Here is a 24959-nt window from a genome sequence, read left to right on the forward strand (position 1 = left end):
CTACGCAGCTCAAAAAAGATCTTCAATGGGTAACATTCAATCGGGCAAATCACCTGTGACAGCGGGTCACTTGCGTCAGGAAGCCGCTCCCGCCTATTTCCGCACCTGGAGGCGTTTAAAAATCAAGGTCAGCCCCCGCGTCGCGGGACGCGCGCGGGCAAGCCGGGCTAAGCCCGGGCAAAGGGCGGGCCGTCTGTGGCTGAGCTGGGCAGGGCCACCCCTCTAACCCTTAAAATTGGATATAAAGTAAGCGGAATGTATTTACTGCGACATTGAACTAAAGACTTTGCTGACCGCTTTGCTTTTTAGCGGTGAGGGGGTTACCCTCGGAGTGATTAGTGGACATATCTTAGCTGCATTGTGAACGTGGGGGTCCCTGTCAGTTATAGCCTCTCTAATCGCAGGTTAAAATCTTTTTAAAAGCACCTAGCGAATCCAAATGTTTTTAAAGAGCGCAATATTAAACCGGGGATATGACTTCCAAACATAACGGAGTGGGACAGAAGGTAGGGGTAGGGGGAAGTGTGGAGGCACCTTGGATGCCTTTTTGGTTAGAGCTGGTTCTTTTCTCCAACATGAGACAATGCAAAAAGAAAAAAGGCTTTCGTTAGGAGTCTACGCAGCTCAAAAAAGATCTTCAATGGGTAACATTCAATCGGGCAAATCACCTGTGACAGCGGGTCAACCTATAAGCCTCTTCAATGCTGCCCCCTTAGATCATGCACAGGGGGACATAAGGGACATAGCTCTAAGTCCAACTCTGGATTCGAGAATTGGGCATAACCTACGGTCACAGGAGTGTATTACTCCCCAGGATGGTATTGTGTTTGTGGCAACACAAGATAGGAGTGTGGTTCCCTCTACCCTGCATAATCTGGCCTGTCCTCCTGATCAAACCCTAGCCAATGCTAAAACTTTTCTCCCCTTAGATAAAGGGGAAATTTGTGACACCCGATCAACCAGGCCGAAAAGGTCGTCCAGGGAATGTAACGGTGTAAGTGGTGGCTTGGGGGAGCCTTTGGCAAAACGGACAAGGGGTGGTCCAGTAACACGGTCACAAAATAATGCCAAAGGGAAAAGTAAAACTCAGAAGGGGAAACCACCAGGTACCCCTGAAGTTGAGGAGGACCAGGACCAGGTTGTACACTCTGATGTAAATGACCCATGTGACTCAGCGGGTAGCCAGGTTTTCTGGGAGTGTATGGAGTCATTGATAACATCCATTCTTGCCCCCTTTTGGATCAAGCTTGAGGTCATTGAGGATAAAGTCACTAGCTTGGTAAACGATATTGAAGTAAGAAATAGCACTAACGAACAGAATGTAGGGGGAGGTAATGTACCCATTATCAATCAAGGAAGCATAGCGATAGGTGAGATTCTGGGTAAGCAAAAGACCATCACGGCTACTGACTACCCAAATGCCAGAAAATCTATTCCCAATCATTTAGTGCCGGGTGGGAGTTTGCATTCTGGTAGCCAGACATTGTTAGCCGGTAACTAACAGCAAGATCTAGCCCAGCAAATTCACCAACATCCTCCAGGTGTACAACATCCGCAACCCTTAAACAATCTGCCTGGAACAGCGAATGTCCCCACAGTAGGGCAAGGTAGCGGGCAGGACAGACAAGCCCATAACATCACGATGAAACCAGACCAAGATATCAATGATTTACCATCAGCCGCTGGCCCCTTGATTGTAGTCCTGGCTGGTGTTCCTCCATTGAGATCAGACCAAGTTGAAACCTGGTCCCAAATAAAAATAAAACTGTGGATTGGCTCACTAGACACAAAGGCTTTAGACCATTCTTATCAAACAACATCTTGATGGTGCGTAGAGTGGCATGGCTTGGAAATTCACAGAAAAGGATAAGGGGGGATTGTGTTATTGTCAATTTCAGAAGACCGGAATTTGCCCAAACAACCCTTCAAGCACAAGATTACTCCACAACCACTACCTGTATTGCGGCTCTCCCATTGGGCTATTTTTATAGGGCCTCTGTGAGTTCACAACGGGGGTTTACTCCGTTTATCCCAGTCTCAAATAGTTTTGAGGCCCTGTCCAATTTAGATGACCAAGGTTGACTGCAGGTCAGGGACGTGCTTGTTGTACGTCGGCCAGCAGCGGGGCTGTTGGCAGAGGGGAAGTCCCTGGCTTTGGCGCCTGACCTTGAAGAAGAGGTCGCACGCCAGTTTGTACTGCCAAATCCGGTTAATATAGCGGTCTTGGAAACAAAACAACCAGGGCAGATTGTATCCGAGAATAAAGTACAGATTCTGTCATGGAATATTGCCGGGCTGCGGTCAAAAAGAGGGGACATAAACTGGGAGGCCTTTCTGTCAACGCATCATATTATTGGTCTGCAGGAAACCTGGGAGGCTAGAGATCCCTACCATATGGACGGGTATTATTCTTTTAGTAAATACGCTGAACCATCTGTAATGAGGAGATCGAAGGGGGGTCTCTTGTTACTATTCAGCCTCAAATTATCGTACAGGCCAGAGTTGGTAGCGACAAGTTCCCCAAATATTTTAGCTGTTAAACTTGTAGGTGATAACCTCCCAGCAATGTTGGTGGTACATTTTTATAATTCCTTTACTAGGACAGATGAATTGGACCATTTAAGAGCATTGTCTATTTTTTGGGATGAATATGATGTAAATAATGATATGCCCTACCATCCTTTAATTCTTGGCGATTTTAATATTCATGTCTGTCATCTAAACTGTTTACAAGGTATTGAGTGCGAATACAGCCCGCAGGGGGTGACCCATTTTGAGCACACAAAGAGCAGGATGTATCTGGAGAGTCTTTTATCCTCCCACTACTTGTTCTGCCCTTCACAAGCAGAAAGCCTGTGCCCTGTCCCTACTATATAGGTCAAGGTCACTATAGTATTATCAATTACATTTTAGTATAATCCCCTTTGATGGACCCAATAGGCTTTTTTTGTGTCACACAGAATAGTCTGAGTGACCACAATCCCATTACGATGGACATTAAAATTAAGGCCCTTTAAAGTAAGATACCATTGGCCCTTATTCGAAATTCTAGTATAGCTACCAAATGTCAGGATCGAAGGTTGAGATGGGAGGTTATTACTCCAGCTGACTTCCTTGATCATTTGTGTATTAGTAATTCTGAGGATCTGAGTTTATGTCTAAATACGGACTCTGAGCCAAGGGTAATCCTTGGCGCCTTTAACCGTATTACAAAACAGGTAGCGGTAAATCTGACTCGGCGTGGCAAACCATGGCCTAAGAAATTTAAAAATTGGTTTGACCAAGCTTGTATTACTGCACATACGGCACTTTTGGAGGCATTGAAAGAGTCTGTTAGGGACACTAATAAGATTGCAGAGGCCAGAAGGGTCTATAAATACGCAATGAAAGTAAGGAAAACCCAGATAAAAGAGATGGCCTGGGATGAACTGATCCAAGGGAGTGTTCTGACAAATAGCACCCATTTCTGGAAAGTGATTAATAGTCCATTATTTGATGAGACAGAGAATACAATTAAAGATTGTCTCATCCTCCCAGAAAGGTGGGTGGAACACTTTAGTGGCCTATACTCCGAGACCAGTCAGTCACCGTTCACTCCTCATGGGGAAATTGTTAAGGTCCCAAAAATTAATTTTATAGAGGAAGAAGTAATGGAGGCGATTGTGTCCACAGCAAAGGGGAAAGCACCAGGCCCGGACGGGGTGCCAGCTCACTTATATAGGGCCAACCCCAATGTATGGGCAACGATTTTAACTTCTGTTTTTAATGCAGCCTCTAAAGTTGGTTTCCCAATGTCCTGGGGTAAAGCAGTTATAGTCCCAATATTTAAAAAGGGCTCAAGAGAAGATCCGGCCTGTTATAGGCCCATCTCACTCTTGGACTCTGCTGCCAAGATTTTGGGAAAAGCCGTACTAGCCTGCCGTACAGACTGGCTGGATAAAATTTCTGTGGTCTCGGACTTACAGTATGGGTTCAGACAGGGAAAGGGCACAACGGGCCAATGCCTTAATTTACATCTTGTCATAGGGAAGTACACGGTTGCAAAGCAGGGGGAGATACATCTAGCTTTTATGGATTTGTCCACTGCTTTCGACCTTGTCAACAGGCAAAAGCCTATGGTATGGGGATGGACCCTGCATTGATATCTTTCCTGGCTGATATCCATGAGAATACCACGGCAGCTGTCCGTTATAATGAGAATGGGAGTCTAACAGAAGCTTGGCCAGTTAAGCGAGGGGTAAGGCAGGGATGTATCCTTGCACCCTTGCTGTTTATGCTTTATATTAACAACTTGGGAGACGCATTAATTTCATCGTGTAAGGATATCCCAAGAGCTGGCTCAAAAATGATCCCCGCACTATTATATGCAGATGATGCAGTTTTAGTGGCAAGAACGGCAAGAGGGCTACAATCCCTTTTAGATTGTTTTATTAATTTTATGGACTCTCTAGATTTAATTACCAATTTTAAAAGTCACACTCTATGTCAATAGGTGGGGGACGGGCAAAGAAGGCTACATTTTTCTGTAAAGGGATGGAGCTAATTAAAGTCCCAGCCTTTCCATATTTAGGGATTCTTTTTGACGATAGAAGGTCTTGGGTCACGCAGCGTGCTCATAAAAAGAATACCCTTGCCAGGGCGTCTGGGGCACTGTCAGGGTTTGCAAAACGGTTAGGTTCTGAACCACTATCGGCACTCATGAAAATTTATAATGCTAAGTGTGTCCCAATGGTGCTATAGGGGAGCGAGGTATGGGGCTACACAGATGTTAGCGAAATTCAAACAGCAGAAAACGTCTTTTTACAAAAGTTGTTGTCGCTCCCAGCTTCTGCTGCAACTTTTAATATTCATGAGGACCTTGGTGTTGGTTATATTTCAGACCAGATTGCTGTGGCCCCATTATTAGGTTGGTTGAGAATCTGGGCACAGCAGCCACCTAATCTAAACCAATTGATTATCCAAGACTGTATGTCTTTAGACAGAACCCTTGATATCCTGTGGATCCGTTATATTAAAACCCAAATGGACTCACTGGGCAGCCCTGATTTGTTCACGAACCCTAGTGCGTTAGGCAAAACGGCCATTAAAGCCGTAAAGTCTCAGTTCCTGAACAGGGCAATGTTAATGAGGGAAGAAGGGGAATTGGTAAAACCTTCAGTCAGGAGTTTTGTAATGCTGAGTATAGGGAGAGAAATTCAGCCGTACTTGACCTATATAAACAAGCCATATCATCTGTTTGTTTTATTAAGGTTCAAGTATAACATGCTCCCATGGCTATTATCATTCCCAAAAGGTTTTTCCAAGGAAGGGGCTTTGGGGCCCTGCCCCGTGACGATTTTTCTGAGCGGAATACCTTACATCTGTTTTTTTTCTGCGATTTTTATGTTTCACTAGCAGCCCGCCCCGACGTTGTCCGGGGGCAATGAGGCTTCAGGGCCATCCACCCGTCCAGGCCCCCGCCCGCCCCGACATTGTCCGTGTCCCGGAGCCACCTCCCGCCCCCGCCCCCGGTCCCCTCCCGCCCCGACATTTTACATGTCCCTTTGCCTTACTTGAGCCGGCGCTCCTGACTTCACCGCTGCTCCTCGCCGCTCGTCACCGCTCCTCCCCGCCCGCCCCGATGTTGTCCGGGGGCAATGAGTTAAAGTTAAATTTTTAAATGTACGTTTAATTTTTATTTTATATAGCCTATGTCCATCTGCACACCCTGACATTTTCAACGATGTATCGGGTGTGTGGATTGGTGCTGTGGTTCCCGAGTTTACCTGGCTCAAAGGTTTGTGTTCTCTCTTTATAATATTAGTATAGATTACGTAAGAAGTTTATTTTTCCATTGTTAAGGGGCTGTACCTTTGAGCAAGTTAGACCGGCTATGGCCTACCTGCAAATGCTTGGAACCTCAGTGGTGTGTTTCGGGGTAGCTAGTTACATCACAGGGGCCATCAGACGAAGAAACAAAGTACAGCTACAGCAGTAACTGCCCTCTACCTCTTTACCTATAGTGATTTTTAAACAGAAAATTTGTGGTGTGACAATTTAGCTGATGGATTCTTGGATTTTAAATTGAGAACTCAATGGGTGACAAACTTTTTAATCTATATATTTGCACGCCAAGTGTTCTTTTTTTTGATGGTGCTATGTAACATATTTGGTCCATGCATTTTTTATAGAATTTGTTTATTTGTAATGTGTTATTGATATTATCTGTTTGTTTGTAATGTGATTATTTACATCATGAAATATTGTCCTGTGCTTTGATGGTTTTAAATTTTAACCGAATAAAGCAAACTTTTGACTTTGACTTTGACATGCCTTCGGGTGTCTTCAGGCTTGTAAATTTCCAACGAAACTTTGACTTCGTCCAAAAACCATTGGTGTGTCCTGGGTCCCAGGCACCTTCTCCGCCAAAAATGTCATTTTCACATTCCAACGTCCTCCCACATCCCTCGCCTCTACCATCCTAACTCCTAAAACAAAAGGTTATTCTGCCTAACTAAACGTGTGTCCTTGCACCTGCTACAGAAAGCCTGTGAACGAATTGGCCTTGTACATACACAGATCATCAATGCAAGATTTGACTAGGAAAAGAAGCCATCCCAAGGAAAAATACATTTTCAGGCCTACAGTCTCTCGACAAACTAAGAATCACAGTTAGCCCTGCTATAAATGCTTTCATATAGTTAGACCTTTACACATTTTAAACACATTTCTAAATTACCTTATAAATTTTAGATTCAAAATCGTGTTAATGCATTACAATTCACTTGTAAATAAGCAACCCTACATGTGCAACTTTTAACATGGCGCACGTTTAAACCTAATGCAACATTTTATATGTGAAACAATAATTTCTACATTACTTAAGGTACTTTCTCATGTTAACACTACATTAGTTTCCAAACGATATGAATACTCCTAAACATTCTAACATTTCTGATTAATTACTACGTTTCTAATGATCACACATTCCTCTAAATATGCGGGTGCTGACTACCCATGATTATGACGCACCCCTACAATTTTCAGAATAACATAGCGCTCTATCAGTTCCCCGCTTTAATGACCTGTGTCGTCACCAAACTACAGCATCCTTGTGGAAAGAACCGACTTAAACAGAACTTGTTGCCATTCTCCCTTGCCTAAACATCTCCATGTTTCTGATATTTCGATATTGACTGTCCTGCAGTCTCTCCATTCGTCTCTCTTGTTCTCTCAATGACCTTGTCATTCTGTTGGCCTTATACCACTTGCAAGCCCTCATCAACCGCCACAATGCAATCACACAAGCCACAGCTATAACATGAGGTTTCAACACTTAGCCAAGGAATCCTTTTCCCAAGCTCGCAAACCAACCTCCCACCTTACCAAATCCTTTACCAACTTTCTCCCAAACACCTTCCTCAGTCAAATCCTCAATCTCAGGATGAATCGTAGTGATGTTACTTATATATTTCTCCAGATCCTTGCTGTTATCTGGTATATAAGTACAGCACTTTTGAACCTTCAAAAGTTTACGGACTCCACCCACTTTTGCCAAAAGGACATCTAAAGCAAGGCGATTTTGCAAAGCCATAGTCCTTATCGACAACATATCTCCTTTGACCAACACCAACGACTTAGCTGTATTCATTAACAATTTGTCAACAAAAGTCGCCAGTCTACTGATCTTCACATTATTGCTGCTGCACTTTCACCCCTTTTTACTCTCACATGCTTTCCCCCGTCCAAAAGCTCCAAATCTTCTGCATGGTAAATCTTGGAAAAAATTATTGCCAAATAGCACGTGCCATACCATTTCGCAAGCAATCTCACATAGGCATTCCTTCCACAGACATAATACACAGTTGGTATCACTTGCAACACACTTTGCAGAAAGTCCTTAGCTGAATCTTCTATAGTGAAAACATGATCACATGTGGTTTGTCCCACATTAACATTCTCATGGCGGACGCGTGCTGGGAGGGAATGCTTACCAGCATTGTGGCACTCCTACACTGTGTGTTTTAACTTGTGGCTTGTCGCTCTGACAACATTTATTTTATTTTACTCGTAACCTTGCACTGTTTGTTTTTTAACCTGATCCATTTTGCTTACCTGCTCCACTTCTGGCGCCTTCTCTGACCGCATACTTCCCGTTCCACCACAGGTTCTCCCGGTTGTAGTGGAGGGAGGCGCGGCATATTTCTTCCGGGCTAGAGGTGAGGGGAGGCGGGGATCACCGGCTGCCGGTCACCTGACCTGGGGTTTAAATTCAGGGAACCTGGGAAAATATCCTCACCTATAGCACCCTGACATTACTGAATATGAGAGGAGTTACAGGTCCCAAATGCCTACATTTGTTTTTCCTCGCTAACAGTCTCTCCAGTTGTCCCCACTGTAATTTTAAGCAACAACCTTACAGCAGGGATGCACAGGAGACCAGCCCTCCACTGAAATTGTGCCTTTTAAATTGTCGCTCTCTCCCCAAACACGTAGTTGAACTGGCACTCCTTATCGATGATCTTAAACCCCATGTGTTATTTCTGACTGAGACCTGGCTTCAGGATGAAGCTGATCCAGCAATCACTCAGATCTTGCAGCCAGGGTATTTAATACATAGAATGGACTGTAAGACTAGAAGAGGTGGAGGTCTAGCTATAATTTTTAAAGATTACTTTTGCTGCCGGTCCTCTCCTGCGGAGATACCGGATTGTGAAGGCATGAATTTTTGCTTAGAACTGTCAGCTACTAGTACATTCTCTGGTCTGTTACTTTATTGTCTCCCTGGACCTATAGGTCAATTCCTTAGTACACTCCTGACTCTCGTCGCTGATTCAGCATTAACCCCAGCTAATTTTACAGTATTAGGGGATCTCAATATCCATCTGGATGACACCTCTGACTGCCTGGCTAAATAGTTACTAACTAACCTCTCTGCATTGCAAATCATGCAAAAAGGCTTTGCACCCTTGTATGTTAAAGGCCATCTCCTTGACTCTGAGCTCAGTAATGATCAGAATCTGTCGGTAGGCACCCCCCTTCCTCTCCCGTGGACTGATAATTTCTTAGTTCACCTGGTATGAGAAACTATAACGCCCCCTCCTTCTCAGAGTGCCATTATGTTGCTAGGAAGGAAACTGTCAAATCTTTCCTCCAGCCAATGGTCTGCAATTTTAGCTGCTACCACTCCTACCTCTGATCAGGATCCTGTGAGGGCTAATAGTAATTTTAACCTCAGGATCCAAAACTCTTTAGACTCATTACTTTAAAAAAAAAACTCCTATAAAAAACCTAAACAAAAACAGGTACCATGGTTCTCACCCAGATTAAGGGAACTCAAACAAACCTCTAGGAAACTGGAAAGAAGTTGGAGACAGAACTTAGCAGAAGAGAGGAAAAATGTTTACAGAGAGGCAATTAGGAACTACAAGGCTGAAATTAAAACCGCCCAATCCTCATTTTATGAGGAGCGTATCCGGGCAGCTGCGAATTCACCCAAAGAGATGTTCCGCATTGTTAAATCTCTCACCACCATACCGCAAAAATCCTCCAATTCAGGAGATGCACAAGGTCGCTGTAACAACCTGCCGGAATATTTTAATCAAGAAATTCACTTAATATCTCAATCCTTCCCTCCCCGCCAAAGTGACTCTGCAGCTCCAAGCATTGAGAGATCCTCCTCTGATCCTCAGTGTTCATTAGTGGAGTTCCCCTTACTAGATGAGGTCTCACTGAACACACTTATGCTTAGGGTAACCTCAGGCTTGCCCGCGGATCATGCCCCACCACATTATCTCACTTCAGTTATTGATGTTATCAGCCCAGTAATTTTGAAAACTCTAAATGCCTCTATCTCTTCAGGAAAGGTACCCCCAGCCTGGAAATGTGCTCAGGTCAGAGCCCTGTTGAAAAAACCAAACTTAGATATTTCCAACTTGTCCAACTATCGACCTATCTCTCTCCTTCCATGGCTGAGCAAGCTGACTGAGAGACATATAAACTCCACTTTAGTTCACTATCTGGAGTCCAATAATTGACTTCATGACTCTAAGACAGGATACTGTCCAGAGACGGCCCTTCTGGTATTAACAGAAGAGGCAAGGAGACTTGTAGACCAGGGTGGCTCAGCAGCAATAATCTTGCTCAATCTCAGTGTCACAACTGGCTCTTACCTGGCTTCAGTCCTTTTTAAAGGACCAATTCTTTCAGGTCTCTGAGGGCTACGTTACCTCAAACTACTGGCCTCTTAGCTGTGGGGTTCCCCAGGGCTCTGCCCTGAGCCCCACATTTTTCAACTCCGAAATGGCCCCTTTGGCTGAGATAGTTCTCCCATTCGGCTTAAAAATCATCACCTACGCAGATGATCCCCAACTGGTGGTGGCTTTAAACCACCCGAGGGTTCATCTTGCGATCTGGGCACTTGCCTAGAGGCAGTAGCCGAATGGATGGAACTATCTCACCTAAAACTAAATGGGGACAAGACTGAACTAATGTTTTTGGGCAAATCCCTGTCACCTTCCACTGTGTTTTCCTGGCCGACCTGTCTAGGCAGTATGCCAGCCCCTAAGCACCAGATTAAGAGCTTAGGCATGTGGCTTCACAGCTCCCTCTGTTTTACTCATCAAGCCACCAAGCTCTCAGCTACTTGCTTTGGCCTGATGAGGATGTTAAGGATAAATCTTCCTCTACTCCCCTTTAAGGCGCGTAGGATTTTGGTGCAGGCCCTCATTTTGTCTCTCCTGGATTATGGGAACGGCCTTTACTTGGGCGCTCCTCAGGCCACCATTCAAAAACTTCAGGTGATCCAGAACTGTGCGGCTCGCCTACTCCTCCAGATACCTCAGAGGCAATCAGCGAGACCCGCACTGCGGAAACTGCACTGGCTTCCAATCCTGTCTAGGATACAATTTAATGCCATGTGCCTGGCCCACAGAGTTGGTCACTCCTTATCAACCTTCTAGGAGTCTTCGCTCCAGCTCCGCCTTTCTTCCTGCTACAAGGAAAGTTCAAAGATCCAGATGGGGTGGACGTTCCTTCTCTTGGAAAGCCTCCAACTTCTGGAACTCTCGCCCCCCCACTTCCCTTCGTAGGGAATCCAACTTACAGACTTTCCGTAAACTTCTTAAAACTCATCTCTTTAGTGCCACCTACTAACCTGTTGTGCCCTTGTCTGTACGGTCCTAAGCACTACGAGGCCTCAGGGAAGAAGTGCACTATAGAAAACTAATTTCATTCATTCATTCATTCATTCATAGTATATCTGAGGACGCCTTATGCATAGCTTTCCCTTCTGCTTTTGATCCCGTGCTATTGGACCATAGCTCCCTTTTGATTTATACAACTTTTCTTCATTTGTACAATCCACTCTACCTTCACCTGGCTCTTGTAACTGTGTCTGTTTTCTGTGTCTTTCTTCTACTTGATCTATGGACATTTTCTCTACATCTGAGAACAAACACATCAGATTATATTGATGTGCATAAGCTGTGTCTAACTCTGAAGAAGGTATGAAATATTTTCTAAGTCTATCTTCTGTTTTGTAATAATCATACTTATTCAAATGCTTATAAGCTGGCACCTCTGGATGCACTGCATCATATTTAGAACAGATATACTCAAAATGAGTTCACCCATGGAAAATGCTAAGCAACAAACTACACGTAATATCATACGTCAGTGGAAGGTGGTGATATCTAATACCCTCATCCACTGAGGCAGGCAACTGCATGCACACATAACAATCCTTCGCATCCATAACATTGATAGAGTGGTAATTTCATCTGGTAATTTCTCAATGCAAAACCCTCATGCTACCTCTATTTTACCGCTGAAAAGGCGTTGGGCCCTTCACACCATGTACTACCTTCAGGAGACTTTAAATAATCATGAACAGTCAAAAATGCAATTATTATTTAAGCCAATGAAGAGAGTTATTGAGTACTTTAAAGGGTTTTATTTTGTAGTCAAAAGTTAAGTTTTTCCCTGACCCTTTATTCATTAGTAAAATATCAATCATGTTACAGAATTTGGAAAACAGTAAAAATAGCATTAATACAGAACATATCACAGTCTGCAAATAAGCATCACATGTAGAAAGGAAAATGTGGCGCAAAATATCAGTCACAACTCTTAAAGAGTTTCTAAGAAAAATAGTGGGTTTGCAAGGCTAATAGTTGGCAAAAATCTCCCATAAAGAGAAATAAATGCATAAGACAAATAAATCCTTTCAGCCCTAATTAATTAGTCAAAGCATAAACTTAAAGTTTAGCATCCAATTCTATCCTAATCAGCTGCACTCTCTGCATCTCTGATAGGAGCTGCACCTTGAAAGCACCCCCTCCTTCACCAGAACTTAAAGGAATGTGGCCTGCCGTACCAAATATGACGTGCCAGGACTTTCTGAAAAAAATAACATGAGCAAGGGAAACCCCGCCCCTCTCCTTGGACGCAATCTCACCTAGGCTATCTCCCGCGACGTTTCTCGTACCTAACCCATATGAATGAAGCAGAGTCTAAGCCAAAAACCAAAATGAGCAAAAAGCCAACCATGCCTCCAATGAGTCATTATTTATACTCTAATTCTTGGCAGACTACACAAAAATGTTGCATCTTAAGAAAAACTTGTGCATGATTGGTCAGTCACGATGGCATGAGGTCTCACTATCCTGACTCATTGAAAATTCTATAGCATACCAGTTGTAACAAAAGAAGCGCAAATGATGAATACATTTTATATGTCTAGCAACATTTACTAGGAAAAATGTTTCTATCTTTTCCTCTTCCTTTCTTCCACAGTGCAAGCTAGAAGGATACTTTAGTTAACTGGTACATTGGCACAATCACAAGAATGCACAGTTCACAGTGGCCTTGACTCCTTCTTGTCATGAGGAAAGCTGGCACAGTTTGCGCATGCTCTCTTCTTTTAATGCAAGTCACAACCTTGCTGGATTCACAGGCAGCCATGTAATTGTAGGCCCACAACAGAACAAACATAAAAGAGAATATTAATTTCATGTAAATCAGCCATTATGTTTCCCTCCCTCATACTGATACCCCTTATAAAAGTTTACCTAGCAAAGCTATTAGTTTAAAGCTGCTTTTATGATTGGTTATGTACAACATGCAAAAATGTGCAATTTATAACATAACATTATTATGCATTAGTGTAAATTTTAAAAGCGCACACAGTTAATACAGTGCACACAGTTAATACAGCGCACACAGCAACATGCTTTAATGTTTTAGATAGCTTTTAATGCAAAAAAGCATTTAGCCCCATATGTAGAGTTTGGTGCATTTGTTAATTCACACACAGTATAAAAAGAGGTGTTATAAACTGAAGTATATATATATATATTTGTTTTCAAATATGCAACAAGTCAAAATCTCTTAAGACAGAAATAGTGAATTTAGATTATAGGGTATGAACTGGGAAGAGAGAACACATTCTAATAATTAAGTATGGGCGAAATTGGCGAATTCGCGTTCCGCGAATTTGCCCGAAATCGAATTTGCAATCCGCAAAATCCGCGAATTCATGCAAATTTGTGGATTTTTGGTTTTTTGCGTGTTCGCGGGGTTTTTTGCATGTTCGCGGGCCGCTTGCATGGCGAAGTTACCCATGCGGTCGTGTATGGGCACAGCACCCTCTGGTTCACCACTTCCACCCTCTGGTTCATCACTGACACCCTCTGGTTCACCACTGCCACCCTCTGGTTCACCACTGCCACTCTCTGGTTCACCTCTGCCAACCTCTGGTTCACCCCTGCCACCCTCTGGTTCACCACTGCCACCCTCTGGTTCAGCACTGCCACTCTCTGGTTCACCCCTGCCACCCCCTGGTTCAGCACTGTCACCCTCTGGTTCACCACTGCCACCCTCTGGTTCACGACTGCCACCCTCTGGTTCATCACAGCACCTCTGGTTCACCACTGCCACCCTCTGGTTAACCACTGTCACCCTCTGGTTCAGCACTGCCACCCTCTGGTTCACCACTGCCACCCTCTGGTTCACCCCTGCCTTCCTTCTTTCTGGTTCACCATTGCCAGCCTCTGGTTCATCACAGCACCCTCTGGTTCACCCCTGCCACCCTCTGGTTCAGCACTGTCACCCTCTGGTTCACCACTGCCACCCTCTGGTTCACGAGTGTCAACCTCTGGTTCATCACAGCACCTCTGGTTCACCACTGCCACCCTCTGGTTAACCACTGTCACCCTCTGGTTCAGCACTGCCACCCTCTGGTTCACCAGTGCCACTCTCTGGTTCACCACTGCCACCCTCTGGTTAACCCATGCCACCCTCTGGTTCACCACTGCCACCCTCTGGTTCACCCCTGCCACCATCTGGTTCATCACTGCCACCCACTGGTTCACCCCTGCCACCCTCTGGTTCACCCCTGCCACCCTCTGGTTCAGCACTGCCACCCTCTAGTTCAGCACTGTCCCCATCTGGTTCACCCCTGCCACCCTCCGGTTCATCACTGTCACCCTCTGGTTCATCACTGCCACCCTCTGGTTCACCACTGCTACCCTCTACCGAGACCTTTTGTGACGCAGCGGCAGCACAAAAGATGCGCCATCTGAGAGATGCGTCACGTAGTAAAGCCCTGCGCCATCAGGAGGCGTTCCGGCACAGGGGAGGGCGTTCCTGCGCAGGAACGCCTCCTAAAAGTGGCTGGGTGAAATCTACAAGATTTCACTCAGTCACTTTTAGGCCAACGCTGCGTCAAAACCCTGCGCCTTTGTTAGGCTGCTTTTTGTACCTTTCTGCCCTCTGCATCACCACATTATCACTCAGCACCACCACAGCACCACTCAGCACCACCACAGCATCCCTCAGCACCACCACAGCATCACTCAGCACCACCACAGCACCACTCAGCACCACCACAGCATCACTCAGCACCACCACATCACCACTCAGCACCACCAAAGCACCACTCAGCGACACCACAGCATCACTCAGCGCCACCACAGCATCACTCAGCGCCACCACATTATCACTCAGCACCACCACAGCACCACTCAGCACCACCACAGCATCACTCAGCACCACCACAGCATCACTCAGCACCACCACAGCTCCAATCAGCACCACCACAGCACCACTCAGCGCCACAACAGCCACTCAGCACCACCACAGCTTCACTCAGCACCACCACAGCATCACTCAGCACCACCACAGCACAACTCAGCACCGCCCCAGCATCACTCAGCACCATCCCAGTATCACTCAGCACCACCACAGCACCACTCAGCATCACCACAGCACCACTCAGCACCACCACAGCACCACTCAGCGCCACTGCAGCATCAATCTGCGCAACCATTCAACAACAACTGGTTCAAATATGTCCCCTCAATGTTTCAAACTTTATTACAAATGGCACAAAAAGATGTTAATATTTCACTTCTGTTCTTGGATTTTCGTCACAATAAAATACACTGAACATAATCTTCACAAAAGTTAGTTACAAAAGTTTAAGCTATTGCCATTATAAATTAAAATCACTTTTATTTAAGTATTAATTATTTTAAAAAATTAAAAGCCATTTTAATTTGTAATATCAATACAGCTAAGTCACGTAAATACAAAACATGTTGCATTACAAATGCTATAGGTGTCACATTTGCGAAAGTTATAACTATTGGCATTGTAAATGACAAAGCTATTAATTTAGCTATTTTCAAAACCAACACATAAATAAAAGAAATTGTCATTTACAAGACCAATAGCTCAAACTTTCCTAATGCGAGACCTATTGCATTGCAAATGCTTGTTTTTATATCTGTCAGTGCTTCCTGTTGAGGTTTAATGTTCGTGACAGGCGCCTCATTGCCTACTTGTAACTATTCTCTGACCCTGCTTCAAGGGTCAGAGCAGGGTCAGAGAATAGTTGCAAGTAGGCAACGAGGCGCCAGGAAGCACTTACAAGCTTACAGCAGCAGGTGCCCAAGTTGAAGTTAAAAAAAAAATTAGCTTCAACTTTTGCACCTGCTGCTGTAACCCTGTAAGTGCTTGGCTGAAAATTCGTCCCCGCTGATTCGCGGATTTTACGGCGAATTCGCGGATCGCGAAATCGCGGAAAATCCGCAAATTCCACGAGCGGAACGAATTTTCAGCCCATGATTACTAATAATCTTCAAAGCTAAAAAGGCCACTTTTCTCTACACTGCAAAAACACATGTTAATTCAGCACAAGCATTTCAGACTGACTTGGCCTCACTTTTACATTTCTCAAGGGCCATGTGTTTTAACATGCACCAAAAGGTGTGTGGCAATTTAAATGCAGTCTGTCTGAAGCACAAAAATAAACAATGCCTGACTACAGATTAAATCTGCTCCATCAGCATCAATATATTTATACAACAACTTGGCATACATATTAAGCTTAAAGTCACACCTAGACAGATCTATGTGAAACCTATGACTCTCTTCTAGTAGCAAAGCTCTTTAGACTCCTATTTTGACCTCTTTCTTGCTAGGAGTGGTGGGTGTAGGTGTCCCCTGTACCTCCTCTGCCTGCTCGTGCAGGGCTAAATATGAAACTACAACTACTAGAATTATGAAAACTATTACTCCTCCTACCAGTGTACCTACTATACACCTAGCTCTATGATTTGGATTTCCAGCCTCCATGGTCTCGAAAGGTCTTTGATACTCTCTATTCAGCAACAATGTTCAAAAGTCTCCTTTCTCCTCTTTCAGTTACCTGCGAACCAACTTGAACCACACCTCAGAAAGCTGGAAGTCCCCTTATTTTATATCAGTTCCTTATTTACATCAACAAAAGGCTTCCTTAATCCTTCTCCAAAATCTACGGAAAGCCCCTAAATTTCTTCTTCTTCCACTCAGACCTAGGTTATCAAATTCAACTTATTTACAATAAAGTCTCTTTAATCCAAAATAAGATGTGCTCCAACCGCCTCTAAAACATGCTGCAAAAGCTCAAGACAAAGAACAATAGTTTCATGTGACGGAAGTTAAACTCCAAACGTAGGAAATATCAGTCTATTCCGTATCAGATTACAAATTCTGCTCAGTATCGGGGGATTTGAAACTGTGATGGTCAGTACTCCTTCAATTTCAAGTCCTGGCACCAACAACACCACATCCAATTTCACATTAGTGCTGTTACTAGCTACTGTCACTGACTTCAGCCTTCCGGATCTCAGCACTCCTGGCATCAGTCACAACGTATGACCACTCTGGAGTTGCGTTTCTCTGACAAGGCACTCTCGTCCGTCTTGATCTCCTCAGACCTCCACGAACTTGCCCTTCTTCGCCTTTGTCCGACTCAGAAGCTTCAGGCACTAGAGCAAGATCCCTCTCGGGTACCAGCCGCAGATTCAACTGCCTTTCCTTCTCAGGCCACTGTTCCTCTGATCTGCTAGTTCTCCTGCTCGCTTCCTGCTCACCCTGCTCACAACTTTGCTCTGCTGAGTTTAGCTCTGGATCACTTTCACTGCAACTTACCTTTTCTGATGCAGTCTCAGTGTCACTGTTGTCGTGACCCGCCTCAGCCGGATTTGGTAAGCAACCAGCTTTGTCAGCCACCGTCACAGCTTGGCTTGTCCCCTCCTGTGGCTCTGTTACCACAGCTGGATTTTCATTCAGAAGAGGAGCTGTTTCTCCCAAGGGTGCTGAAACTTAGCGGGTGTGAGAAGCATGCACCCAGTTTGGCAGTCATCACACTTTACTGCAGTATTCGTCACCAGTATAATTTGGTAAGGGCCCCTCCAGCGAACATCCAGGCAGCTTTTTCTCATGTGCTTCTGAACGAGCACTCAATCCCCTGGGCTCAGATCATGACAGAGATCACTTGAAGCTGGAACCACAGCAGCCTGCACCTAATTAGACACAGATCGGACCACATCAGCAAGTCCCTTGCAATAATCAAGGATCAGATCATCTGTGATGTTTATCAAAGCTGTGCTTGGCACTGCTGGTAATCTCATAGCCCTCCCCATCAACACTTCATGAGGTGAAAGACCTGTTCTCCTATCTGGAGTACTGCGGATACTAATCAATACCAGAGGCAGAGCATTAGGCCACTTCAGGGATGTGGACGAACACACCTTCACCATTTGAGCTTTCAAAGTCCCATTAACCTGCTCCACTATCCCAGAAGTCCCTGGACGGTAGCTACAATGAAGTCTCTGGTCAACATTCAGTGCTATGCAAATCATCTTCATGATTTCACTGTGGAAATGCGTTCCTCTATCTGATTCCAAAGAGGACGGAATTCCAAATCTAGGTATGAATTCCCTCAACAGCAACTTAGTTACAGTGAGTGTGTCGCACCTACGTGTTGGATAAGCCTCTACCCTTCTCAAGAACACACATACCACAACCAGGATGTACCTCAACCTGTTTCATCTAGGCATCTCAATAAAATCCAACTGCATCCTATTGAAAAGTCCTCCCGACCTCCCAATGGGACTCAATGTATCCACAGTCTTTTTCCCAGCATTCTTCTGTTGACACGTAACACACCTCTGACACACAGCCTCAGCTATTGCACAAAATTGTGGGCTGTACCACGTTTGCCGGATCACCCGCACCATCGAAACTCTTCCTAGATGCACTGCACCATGAATCTGCCTTGCAAGTCATCTGGCAACACCGCTCTCCCATCACTTAAAACCCAAATGTCAACATCACCTTTCACACATCCTGACTTGATCCACGCATTTTTCTCCCGTTCTGAAACCTGTTGCTGCAGGCACTTGAGCGCATCCCAATTGTCTGCCATGGCCAACATCATGTTGAACTTGGTTCTTTCTTGGCTCTCTTCTGTGTGTCTCTCAGTAAAGGTGTAACCTTGCTCCGCACAGAAATGTGCAACTTCGTCAGCATATCTGTTTCCGAGCGAGACAAAATCTGTCCCTTTTCCATGAGCTGTGCATTTGACAACAGCAATTTCCTTTGGGCACTGTAAGGCCTCTAAAAATAGCCTCACAAACTCTCCATTCCTAATGGGTGATCCTGACGATGTCATGTAAGCTCTCTGGGACCCTAGCTGTCCGAAGTCATGAACCACACCAAATCCGTACTGGCTGTCAGTGTAAATAGTGATTCAAATTTAGTCAGCTGCCAAACAGTCACTAGTCAAAGCAATGATTTCAGCTACCTGAGCTGAGTATACTCCTTCCAGGCAAACAGCTTCAACCACTCCCGTGATGTTGCATACAGCAAACGCTGCTCTCAACTGACCGACACTGTTGCGCATACATGAACCATCAACAAAGAATATCTCATCAGTGTCAGACAATGGTTCATCAACCATGTCAGGTCTCGGCTTGGTGCAAAGTTCAGTCACATTAAGACAGTCATGGTCTGCACAATCTTCATCAAGGGTGTTTGGTAACGGCATCAAGGTAGCAGGATTCACAACAGAACACCTCTTAAGTGTCACATTCTCCGCAGCAAGAATGACCTGCTCATAGCGTGTGAGTCTATTATTGGTCAGGAGCTGTGTCTTGGTCCTTGTCATCAACAATTCAACAGAATGCGGTACATAAACAATCAATGAATGTCCTATGAAAATGCTCTCACATCTTTCAATGCTGACACCCGTTGCAGCAATGGATTTGAGACATCCGGGCAACGCCAAAGCTACCGGATCTAAAGTAGCTGAGAAATAGGCAACTGGTCTACGTACACCTCCATGATCTTGAGTCAAAACTGACAATGCACAACCCTCTTGTTCACAACAAAATAATGAAAAAGGCTTGTTGTAGTCAGGCATTTCCAGTGCCAGATCACGACAAAGGTCCACTCGCAACTCCAGGAACGCCGTCATACAGTCATTGTCCCATGGTACCGGATCACTCACATCCTTGCGCCTTCAATGAGAAGTTGGGAACCCACTGGCGACAATAGCCAACCATCCCTAGGAACATCCTGACTTCCCTCTGTGTGGAGGGTACAGTCATACTCATGATTGACTTAATTATGTCAGGTGACACCTTCCTCTTGCCTTTTTCTATTCGATGAGCCAAGTATTGCACCTCATTCAATCAGTACTGTAAATTATTTGGTGATACCTTGGGTCCATTTTCTGCCAAATGATTCAATAAGGCAATGGTGTCAATCCTGCACGCATCCTCAGTTTTTGATGCAACAAGGAGGTCGTCTAAGTACTGCACAAGAACGGAGTTCTGTGGCAATGCAAGACTCTCCAGATTCTTTTCAAGATCTGATTAAATATCAATGGACTCTCTGTATACCCTTGAGTAATACGACACCATGTTAAAATACGGTTCTCAAGCTTGAAAGCAAAAAGATACTGTCTTTCCTCATGTAACGGTATCAAAAAGAATGCTTGACAAAGATCAAGCAGGGTGAACCACTCTGCTTCACATGGAATCTGAAACAAAATCACTGCTGGATTTGGTACCACCGGACAACATGGAACAACTATGTTGTTGACCTTTCTCAGGTCATGCACAATCCTGAATTTCCCACTCGGTTTCTGCAATCCCATAATAGGCGAGTTGCATGGACTGCCCATTATCTCCTTCAGGATCCCCTGCTTCATCATGGAATCTATCACAGGTTTTATCCCTGCAACCGTTTCTGGTGTCAGATTATACTGGGGCGTTCTTGGGAATTCAACATCTGCTTAACCTGAATTTTGACTGGCTCAACTCCTTTGAGTAATCCTATATCTTCCCCTGTGAAGTCCCACACCGTTTGCAAGACTGAATCTCTCAAGTCAAGTGGAAGCTCTTCCACTGTCACTAAAAGGGTACAGCTCCACACACAAGTGCTGATTCGCAACCTTGAAGGTTGCATTGTCGTCATTTGTCGTCATTTGTCGTCATTTGTCTGCAGTGCCACTCCCTGAGGGGTACAATAGAATGTGCAGTTGAGCTTGCATAGAAGATCTCTTCCTAATAGACCGACAGGACTTGAGTCGCACACCACAAATTGATGCCTGCCTCGGAAAGTTCTTATTCTCACCGGAATCGGTTCAGTCAATGGATTGGTCATTTTCTTATTTGCAACGCCTACATTTTGGATTGATTGTCCCGAGAGGGGTAGGTTGGGAACTATTGCAGATCTCACAGTAGAGCGGGTAGCACCAGTATCAACCAAAAAGGAGGTAGGGTGACCATCAATATCAGCTTCTACAAATGGTTCCCACCGGTCTCCCTCCAAGACTGCCCCTAGAGTGCAGTCTTCCTCCCCCCTCAGGCACCGTCATAACAACGGGTCTGAGTAGTACTCATCACTTCCATCAAAAAGAGGCATCTGCTGGTAAGTCCGAGTCCCTTGTGGGATCCTCGATAGCCGAGGAACTTGTACTTGTGGGGCCAGCGTCCCCCTTTAATCGATCTTGGCTTCATTACAGTGTTTGTCATTTCAGGCGCCTGTACTATTCTCCTTCCTGCTGCAGCTGATTTAACGGATTCAATGGACACTTGCGTCTCCAATGTCCAACTTGGTGACAAAGGTAACACGCGGTGGTCTTTTTCAACGTCACTACATCTACTCTTACTATGGGGTCCTCAGCATTTCCTTTCCCCTTGTTCTGGACATTCTGTTTCCTCATTAGCGTTCCTCCACCTGACTGAGACTGAGCTCCCCTGTCTGCCGCTTACATCTGAACTAGCATCAGTTGTTCCTTAAGCTTCCTATGCTCCGAATCCACTTCATCGCTGCAATATCTAGCATACCGTAGTATTTTGTAGTATTTCGTCTATCGGTTTGTTCTGCCAACAGATCAAATGCTGTTGGATCATAAGGCAAATCTCAGGTCTCAAACCCAGAACAAACTTAGAAACAAACTGTCCCATATACTCGGGCTTCATCGTATCCAACCCACTATATTGCTTAAAGACCTGCAAATGCCTCTCGTAATATTCATGCACTGTTTCCTTTGGCTCCTGCACCATCCGATCTATCTTTACCCAGTCTATATCCACATTAGATTTCAACCATGTAATCGCTTGCTCAAATTTTTTCATAACAATCAGTGATGGGCCATTCGTGATAGCATCCCTGTCCGACTCTGAAGTAGGCCACTCTATCGCAATTTTACATGCTAGCCACAGATCACTTTGGACTACAATGTCAAACAGTGTATTCAAATCGGCCCATAACACTTTTGAAATTTTGACAAACCCTTCAACCTGCTTGTGCCACTCGACTGGACTCTCTCTCAGCTTAGGGAAATCATTTGTGAATGCTGCCAAATCACCTCTACTCCAAGGCACATGCACATACCCTCCACCAGCTACTTCTCGTAAAGGGTAGTTACCTATTTCTGATGTTCCCCCTCCCGGAGGAGGTACCTCTGCCACACTCTTCCTTGTACTCTTTTTCTTAGACCATCTTTCTTTCCACTTGTCAAGTCTGTTCCATGCTCGTATCCCTATGATCAGTTCTCTAATGTGAGTCTTTAGCTCAAAGACCTTCTTGGTCACTGTACTGCAACCTATGACTACCTTGTAACATCTTTGTTTTAGACACATCCAAGTCATATCTGTTTGCCAATTCAGTTAGTTTCTCATGTGCCGACCTTGCTTCGCGAGTCACATCCTTTGCCCCAAAAAGCAATTCACCTGGGTCGTAAAGTTCCACGCTCTCCAGTGGTAAATTTCCCTCAACGATCTCATCCACCTCTGCTTTTAACGACATTACATCTAGCCTCTTTGCCTTTATTGCTGCTTTCAGTGTACCTCGACTGGATGTGCCTCGACTGGATTCGCTTCAGGTGTATCTCTAAAACTCTTCTAAAACCCTTCCTGTTCTCTGCATTCCCATGGTCCCAATCCTCCCTTGCCCTGACACTCTGATTCCCTTTGAATGAATCCCTTATCCTCAGGTCAGATCTTAACTCAGCAAAGGATTTCGGTCTTGGCCCTCTCAGATACATTGGTCCCCTAGATGAGTCTGCCGTAGCTGGCAATGGCGTACTCGATTCCACCAGTCTCAGTATATGAGTCAATCCGCTCACCACACCGTTCCCTCCTATGCTAGATCTCCCTTTGGCTCCTATCTGGGATTTATTTCCACTCCTCACCTGCAAGACATCACAACATTAAACACCGCAATCTAACAACACATAACCCTACTCATACTCTCCCACAAACTGCTGCTTTCGCCGCACTGCCACTCTCCATCGATTTCCATGAAACCCCGTCTTCCGCTGACAATCCGCTGGACAATCATCACCTGAATTCTATGGGGCTCGGGAAACTCTTAACCTGATCTAGGACTAACCTGATAGATCTCCCCTTACTCTACAGACTAACGAACCTCTGCAGCTACTAATTGTTGCAGCCAGATTCTTATCCATATTTTCCTCTTACCAATCTTAAGAATCTTTGGTCGACTGACCGTCTGGTCTGCTAAGAAGTGTGAAGGGAAGAACAACAGGTTCATAATAACTAAAAATGACCAATTTAATCCAACTCAAGAACCACTGGCTACAGGATAACATTTTAAGGGTTTATTACAAAGCCAAAAATAACTGAACATACAGGCACCTCGGTAAGAGGTTGAGAAAATAAATGGCCACTAATACAAACATAATCCTACGCATGAGTCTCAGACGACTTAAGATAATGACTAAAGTTATCTCTGAATGAAATTAAATGAAATGAGTATTTATAAAGCGCGATTGCTGCCCAGAGGTGTCCAAGCGCTGATGTGAGGTGTAATTGCTGAACAAAGGAGGGTTAGGCCAGGAGAATTAATGATAAGCATTAAACAAAAAAGTTTTCAACTGTTTCCGAAACAAAAGAAGGTTGGGAGTGGACCTGATTTGGAGGGGAAGGGAGCTCCATATTTTGGCGGCTGTCAGGGTTTTGCAAATCGCATCTACCTATGTTCCTAAATCTGGGAATTGTGCGAGGACAATAGTGAAGCCCTGTCGGGTTAATGTTTGGTACCCGTGTATTACTAAATAGGTTCCTTTCAGTACTATATAAATAGGTTCAGGTAATAGTGAGTGTTCTGTCCCTCCCAAGATGGCCGCCGCTGTGGCCATAGAAGCAACTTAGAAGTTAGTACGTGAGGGCTAGTTGATATGTGCCTCGCGCTGCTTTCAAACTGCGCACTTCAACTGTTCGGGTTTCTGAGGTAGCAGCTAGTGTTCGAAGCTCCGTGTCTACATTCACGACAGGAGTTATCAGAGTTAGTTTAGTAATCTCTTTGAGTCCGCTCGATGTGGCTACTCGCCGAGAGAGTGGAATATCCTTGAAAGTCACATTTAAGTTTAGTAGTCAATAGTTGTTATTAGTCCCTGAAGGAAGGATCTTCCGTCGGCTGCAGTGACTGAGTCTACGGTCCTCTTCATACGCAGTCGTCGTGGGAGCCAGTTTCGCTCCGCTGAAGTTCGACAGGATATCTCAGCGGAAAGTTCCATGGACTCCATTGACTTCTCGCGGAGAGTTGTGAGAGGAACAGTAAGCCAGCGGCTTTTCCCTTCCCCTCTTGCCAGCAAACAAGATACTGAGTAACTATTCCCTTCTTGCGCTTTTCCTGTTTTCTCCTTCCCCCTTCTCACCTCCCTTGTACCTTTTTGCGCGCAGAAGACAATTCAGCAGTGAGAATCCTTCGAGCCACATGTTTGCACCAAGATTCTAACAGAACCCCAGTTGGGGCTAGTACAGAGAGCTTACAGGTAATTAGAGGGAGTATTAGTTAAGTAGGTCGTAAACTATTGGCAAGGTCCCACAGTAATGTTAGTTTCTATCTCACAGGCATGAAGCTCCGTGAATGTTACTACACACCCTCATGAAGAGTAGCAATACCTTTGGGAACCACTGGTAGGATAAGATTTGATTATTTCATAGAGTGAGAATATTGGTAGGTGGTTATTGTTGTTTATTCTTTCCCCCTCATTCTGTGTATTAGGCACCCACAGTGACCGACGCCAAGGTCAAGACTGAGCTACCATATCGGTGAAGGTGCCGGAAGTTCTCAAGGTGTCTCTTCTCTGTCCACTTCCCCTTTTCCCTTCTGCT

The sequence above is a fragment of the Lissotriton helveticus genome, chromosome 3_1 (assembly GCF_964261635.1).
Source record: "Lissotriton helveticus chromosome 3_1, aLisHel1.1, whole genome shotgun sequence".
NCBI lineage: Eukaryota > Metazoa > Chordata > Amphibia > Caudata > Salamandridae > Lissotriton > Lissotriton helveticus.